Source organism: Tupaia chinensis, unplaced genomic scaffold (assembly GCF_000334495.1).
Source record: "Tupaia chinensis unplaced genomic scaffold, TupChi_1.0 Scaffold000528_1, whole genome shotgun sequence".
Classification (NCBI taxonomy): Eukaryota; Metazoa; Chordata; class Mammalia; order Scandentia; family Tupaiidae; genus Tupaia; species Tupaia belangeri.
The window spans coordinates 1,925,831-1,932,745 of record NW_006160041.1 but is presented as its reverse complement, the minus strand read 5'-3'; the positions used below and the strand labels follow the sequence as shown (position 1 = coordinate 1,932,745).

Sequence of the window (6,915 nt, the reverse complement as noted above, 5' to 3'; positions counted from 1 at the left end):
GTTTGAGCTGAAGCGACTGGAAAATTGGAGTGGCTGTTATTGGCTGGAAGACAGGAAGGGCAGGATGGAGATGCAGGGTGGTGGTTGGGCAGCTGGGAGTTCAGCTCTGGACGTGCTAAGTGGGGACATCAAGCAGGCCGCTGGATGTGTCTACAGTTCTGGAGAGAGGGAGACATTAATATGAGACCGCGGCCACAGCACAAAGATGACTCGGAGGGGCAAAGGCCTGGGTCACTGAAGGAATGAGTGTAGAGAAAGCCACGAGGTTCCGAGGGTGAGCCTGGGCAGGCGCAGAGAACACGGAAGCAGAGACTGAGGAGGAGCGGCCGGTGAGGAGGGAGGAAAAGCAGGAGAGGGTGGAGTTCCAGGAGCCAAATACAGAAAACGCTTCGGGAGGAAGGAGGGCCAGCTGTGCTGCTGTGGCCAAGCAGGGCGCCGGCCGTGGCTCAGCCACGGCTTCAGTGACGGGCAGGTGACTGGTGTCCAGGCTGGAGCAGGCTCAAGAGAGAATGACAGGAACGTCACTGGAGCTGGTGGACACTAACGGCTTCCTGGAAGAGTACCTGGGGCGGAAGTGGAGCAATAGCACACTGCGTGTGTGACCCAGTGGGAACGACAACAACTCTGATGTGGAACGGGGGGAACGTGCTGGAACTTGGTGCAAGTGGAGAAGCTGGCCATGGCTGAGACCCAGATCTTCAGCTCTGGTAGTAGGAGGGCGGGCAGGGCAGGGTACAGGTGTCGGCAGGTTGGCAGGTGTACAGGCGGGGTGGCTGTCCCCTCACTACCTCCATTTTCTTGACAGAAGAGGAAACCAGGTCTCAGCTGAGCATGAGATGGTGGTGGTGGGCAGAGGGGTGTTTGAGGCCGAGAGAGAAGGTAGGAAGAGAAGTCCAGGGGAAGGAGAGGGGGAATGGATTCCGGGAACATAGCACTGAGGCCCACGGAGGCTCGTGGTTGTCAATTAGGTCATCCGCCCTTGCCACCAGTGGATGTCTAAGACCAAGGACAGCATCAGCTCCCACGTACACTACATTTTCCCCATACAGACATGCCTATGCCAAGGTTTAACTGATAAATTAAATATATAAGAGGGGCCAGCAGGTGCCATAGTGGTTAAGGTGCTGGACTCCCACAGGGCCAATTGCTGTTTGAGTCCTGGACCCAGCGGCTTGAAACCCATGCCAGGCACGTGTGCATGCATGCCTGAAGTCCCGAGAAGAGTAGAGGAGAAGGGATGGTGGCATGGCCATCCTCCTCGGGGGTGATTTCTCACTTTGTCTCTCTCTGTTTTACTATGTCTCTCTGGTGAGCACACGCCCTATTGCAAAACTCTCTTAAAAATAATTAAACACACAAGAGATTAACAACAACTAATACAATAGAACAAACACTGGCTTGTCCGTTCATTCATTCAGCAAGAATTAATGGAATATCAACTCTTGTCAGGCCCCGTAGTCAGTCTCTCTCTCTCAAAATATCTCACCGTAGTGTGCTGTGGGTAACCGAAACTGCGCCGAGTGGAAGCGGGAGGCGGGCACTGTACGAGGACAGCAGTCTGACTCACTGTGCTGTGTTCAGCTGCATGGCGGCAGGTGTGAACACTCACTTGGGGTAGAGGTTTTCCCAGAATATGAGCAGGAGACAAGGGGGCTGAGGGTGTGCAGGTGAGTCATTTTTACTAACAGGAATAACATTCTCTCCAGGTAAGGAGAGGTATTCGACACAAAACAGGTGAGGGGCAGCCGGGGGCAGTGCGGTCCCAGGCAGGACGAGGAACTGCTGAGTACTGAGAGTGTGAAGTGATGGATGGACGGGAAGTGGCAGCTGGAAAATGGGAGGTTTGGCACTGCGGGTAAGAAGGGAATGAGCTGGGACCAGCAGATGGTGCAATGGTTATGTCGCTGCACCCCGACCTAGTTGACTGCGGTTTGAGTGCCGGATCCAGCAGCTTAAACTCATGTAGGGTGCGCGAGTGTGTGTGCCCAGAATCCTGAGAGGAGATGGAGGAGAAGAGATTGTGGCGTGGCCATCCCGGGGGGTGATTTCTCGCTTTCTGTCTCTCTGGCGAGACACGCACCCTATAACAAAAGTCTCTCTTTAAAAAAAAAGAAGAAGAAGGGAGTGTGGTTATTGGTAGTGATAAGATCCAGGGCCCGACTTTGGGAGCAAGTGGCTGAGTAGGCAAATGAAGGCACTAAGAAGCCAGAGAATGAAAGGATCATTTCTGTGCACCGTGGACATGAAGACCAGCAAGAATGAAGAGAAGTGGAGTGACAGGGAGGTGGGAACGAAACCCTTCCGGGAAGCAGGGGAGAGGCCTGGGGCATTGATGACGGCACGGAAGTCTTGGCTGACATCACCAATCCAAGACAGAGGCTTCGGCAGGAAGAGAGCAAGCAGAGTGTGAAGTTGCAAAGAGGAGCACGAAAAACACTTCTCCATTCCTGGGCTAGTGGTGTTGGAGGAGACAGAAACCGCTTTCTAAGATGGCGGTAGGGGGAGCCAGACCAGTTACAGGAAGTTGAGGGGGCCGAGGAGATGCGGTGTCACTGAGCATCCCGGCTCTGTGCCACTGAATCCCAGTCCCACACTGGCGCTCTGGGGGACCTTGAGCCAAGAACTAAGGTCTCCATGCTCACCTTCACTCGTCTGTGAAATGGGGTGGCAGCAGGTATTAGCACCCACGTCACAGGGCTGCTAAGAGCAGAGAGCTGAGACGTGTCGGTCGTGAGGAACGATGCCTGGAACACAAGCATCACAGAAATGCCGTACAACGGAGAGTGAGCGTGGGGTTCCAGGGACTGGTTTCAGGAGCTGGGGAGGGTGGGGAGATGGGGGTGGAGAAGGGAATAAAGGTGAAGGGGCTGGGGTGCAGGAGATGAGCGGCGGCCTGGGAGTTGAGACCCACTTGTGCTCACACCCCACAGCAGGGATGAAGAGCATCATGAGACCAGCCTTGGAAAAGGACAGACACGGGCGTCTCATGCTCTTGCCCTCTGATCAGTGTCTAACCAGAACAGGGAATCTCCTGCCCGTCTTTCTAGGTTTCCCTGCTTCCTGTTCCCTTTTTGTTCTGCCTAGGCTACCCCAGGTCACTGGGTGACTCATTAGCTAACCGGCTTGGCCAGATATAAGTGTGTGACAGATTACGCCGACTGAACACAGCACGCTGTACCAGGGAGCCTCTGCCCGGCCTCCGAGCAGCAGCTGTGGTATTGGGGTCTCTGGGTGGATGAAGCCGGCATCTGAGACAGGACAGGCAGCTACAGTTCTGCTGGTGGCCACCGGGGGGAGCCCGCACAAAGGAAGCCAGCCCTGGTTGGTGTGGGCCAGCACCTGCAGGCCTGAAGGTCCCAAGGAGATTTTCCTACCTGGTCAGTTCCCCAGTGAAGGTCCAAATCAGGCCTCAGGCTCCACACAGCTGAGAGGTTGCTGTAAAAGAACAAATGAAATGGAGAAACTACCAGACTCAGGGACCTGGGATTCCCTCGCTTCTGGCTCTCTCCCGTTCATGCTCAGAGGCTCGTCCTTTTCAGATGTGTTCTGCAAACAGCTCCTCCCAGTTTGCTGCTTGTCTTTTCATTTTCTAGATGGGGTGTTTTGAAGTGCAAAAGTTTTGAATTTTGATGAAGCAATTTCCAAGCTGAGATGGGAAAGAGCTAGGAGTGAGCACCGGGCAGGGGGCGAAACGCGGGCAGAGGGGAGCCCTTTTCCTATTGGCAAAGACCCCGAGGGGAGAATGAGCATAGCGTTTTGGAGTGGTGAAAATGAAGAGTTATGGATGGATCGCTGGTTTGTTCACCTACCCATTCATCCATTCAACAAGGACTAACTGAATATCAGCTCTTGCCGGGCCATGTAGACCCTGGGAGTACAAGCATGAAGTCCTCTTCAGGGACTTCACAGTCTTTGGGGTTTGAGGTGAGGGCTCATGTTGAGAGACCTGGCTCAGGCTGCCATTCTGCCTGGGAGGACTCCCAGCAGCGAGGTCCCAGCCTCTAAATTGGAGGGGGTGCAATTCCATCTGGCAGGTTGGCCAGGTGCAGGCTTCCGGTTCAACCTGGCCGCCAGGCTGCAGGCAGGGGAGGGAGGAACAGAGAAGCGCCCCTCATCCCCCACCTCACCGCCCTCCTCGGGTTCCTCAGGCAGCAAGCAGAGGCAGGCTGTCACCATGGCAACCAAGAGCGGCACCAAAGCTTCTCTCCCAGCCTTCAGCATCCCTGGCTTCCTTCTTTCTGGAAGGAGAGCAAGCTCTCGGGTGTGAAGAGAGAGGCAGAAAGCCCAGGTTTTGGCTTTCTAGAGACCCAAATACAGCACTGGGAAGAAGCCTGAGACACATGGCAGAGGCACAAACCTGGCCCGGAGCAGGGGGCGTCAGAGAACGTGTCTCTCCGGGTACCGACTTCAGAGCAGGTGACAGAGGCTGTTCAGAACCACAGGAGAATCGGGCTCTCTGAGGCCAGACTGCCTAGACTTAGATCTCAGCTCCACCTTGGCTAGCTGTGGACAGTGGCATCACCTCACTGCGGCTCAGCTCTCATACCTGGAAATGGGCGTAGTGAATTTTGATGAAGCAACCTCTAAGCTGAGATGGGAAAGAGCTAGGAGTGAGCACCGGGCAGGGGGCGAAACGCGGGCAGAGGGGAGCCCTTTTCCTATTGGCAAAGACCCCGAGGGGAGAATGAGCATAGCGTTTTGGAGTGGTGAAAATGAAGAGTTATGGATGGATCGCTGGTTTGTTCACCTACCCATTCATCCATTCAACAAGGACTAACTGAATATCAGCTCTTGCCGGGCCATGTAGACCCTGGGAGTACAAGCATGAAGTCCTCTTCAGGGACTTCACAGTCTTTGGGGTTTGAGGTGAGGGCTCATGTTGAGAGACCTGGCTCAGGCTGCCATTCTGCCTGGGAGGACTCCCAGCAGCGAGGTCCCAGCCTCTAAATTGGAGGGGGTGCAATTCCATCTGGCAGGTTGGCCAGGTGCAGGCTTCCGGTTCAACCTGGCCGCCAGGCTGCAGGCAGGGGAGGGAGGAACAGAGAAGCGCCCCTCATCCCCCACCTCACCGCCCTCCTCGGGTTCCTCAGGCAGCAAGCAGAGGCAGGCTGTCACCATGGCAACCAAGAGCGGCACCAAAGCTTCTCTCCCAGCCTTCAGCATCCCTGGCTTCCTTCTTTCTGGAAGGAGAGCAAGCTCTCGGGTGTGAAGAGAGAGGCAGAAAGCCCAGGTTTTGGCTTTCTAGAGACCCAAATACAGCACTGGGAAGAAGCCTGAGACACATGGCAGAGGCACAAACCTGGCCCGGAGCAGGGGGCGTCAGAGAACGTGTCTCTCCGGGTACCGACTTCAGAGCAGGTGACAGAGGCTGTTCAGAACCACAGGAGAATCGGGCTCTCTGAGGCCAGACTGCCTAGACTTAGATCTCAGCTCCACCTTGGCTAGCTGTGGACAGTGGCATCACCTCACTGCGGCTCAGCTCTCATACCTGGAAATGGGCGTAGTGTTAGGACTGCCTCCCAGGGTCACTGCCGAGACGGGGCAGACACCTCACAGGACGCCGTCAGCACTGTGAGCACGCGGGGTCAGCAGCGGGCACCTCTATCGCCATCGGCTGACTGTGAGCTGGTGTGCGGGGCCATGGTGGACCACTGCTAGGTTCCTGCCACCTACTCTGCTTTGGGACAGGACAGAGAAGTGACGTGGGGGTGGGAAGGACTGTCCACTACCCCTCAGAGTACAGCTGGTAGGTGGCTATTGCCTCTAGTCTTCCCGTGCATGGAAAGCAAGTGTCAGCCTTGCTTTGGGGGCCAAGGAGGGACAGTGGGAGATGACATTAATGTGGTGAGTCCGACTCTCGGGTCCATACCCTCGCTGTGTCTTATCTGATGAGAGCATGTGTGGCCTTTGTCCTGTCTCACTTCTCCTCCATCTTGGCTTCTCATGCCAAAATCTGAAGGCTTAGCACTTCCAGGCCTGGGCTGTGCTCTGTGGCAACTAAGCAGTCTTCCAAAGGAACAAGCTTTGTCTTTCTGACTCCTCCACTCAGCTCCCTGCCAGGCCTGCCCAGCCAGGTCTACTCAGCCAGGTCTACTCAACCAGGCCTACCCAGCCAGGCCTACTCAGCCAGGTCTACTCAGCCAGGCCTACCCAGCCAGGCCTGCCCAGCCAGGTCTACTCAACCAGGCCTACCCAGCCAGGTCTACTCAGCCAGGCCTACCCAGCCAGGTCTACTCAGCCAGGCCAGCACTCTGCTCTCCACTTTTCATTCCAGATGACTGGTATCTGAAGACCAAGGGCCTCAAGGGAGGAATTCTAATTTCAGGGATGATCCCAAGATGGGATCCGGAGGCTTTAGGAAAGACCAATTTTATTTTATTTATTATTATTTTATTTTTTAGAGATTTTTACTATAGGTTGGGTGTGCTTGTGGAAAGATAGAAAGCAAGAAATTATCCCCCAAGGAGGATGACCATGCCCAACCCCTTCTCTTCCACTTTCCTCTTAGGATCTTGGGCACACATGCACATGCTCCCAGCATGAGTTTTAAGCTACCAGGTCCAGGATTTGAACGGTGGTCAACTGCGTGGGAGTCCAGTGATATAACCATTACGTCATCTGCTGGTCCCGAGGATCAATTTTATTAATAGCTAACATTTACTGAGCACTTATAATTGGCTTGGTATTTCCCAAGTACTAGCTCAATTTAACTCTCACAAATGATCGAGGGTTGGGAACCAGCAGTTAGCGTAATGGCTATGTCCCTGGACTCCCATGTAGTCGACCGCGGTTCGTGTCCCAGACCCGGTGGCTTAAACTCACGCCGGTCACGTGTGCGTGCGTGCCCAAGATCCTGAGAGGAGAATGGAGGAGAAGGGATTGTGGCATGACCATCCCCCCAGGGGGTGATTTCTC

The 6,915-nt window shown here is 54.9% G+C and overlaps 1 protein-coding gene across 1 annotated transcript in view; it reads right to left on the bottom strand.

Annotated features, from left to right (window-relative positions):
- Positions 1-6,915, bottom strand: part of TMEM63C (transmembrane protein 63C) — a 95,317-nt gene that overhangs the window by 48,090 nt on the left and 40,312 nt on the right. Inside the window, exons 3-4 of the mRNA XM_006157109.1 lie at positions 3,375-3,435; positions 2,643-2,744 (exon numbers count right to left, since the gene is read on the bottom strand). The gene's annotated coding sequence lies outside the window, so the exon portion shown is untranslated. The remainder of the gene's footprint in view (positions 1-2,642; positions 2,745-3,374; positions 3,436-6,915) is intronic.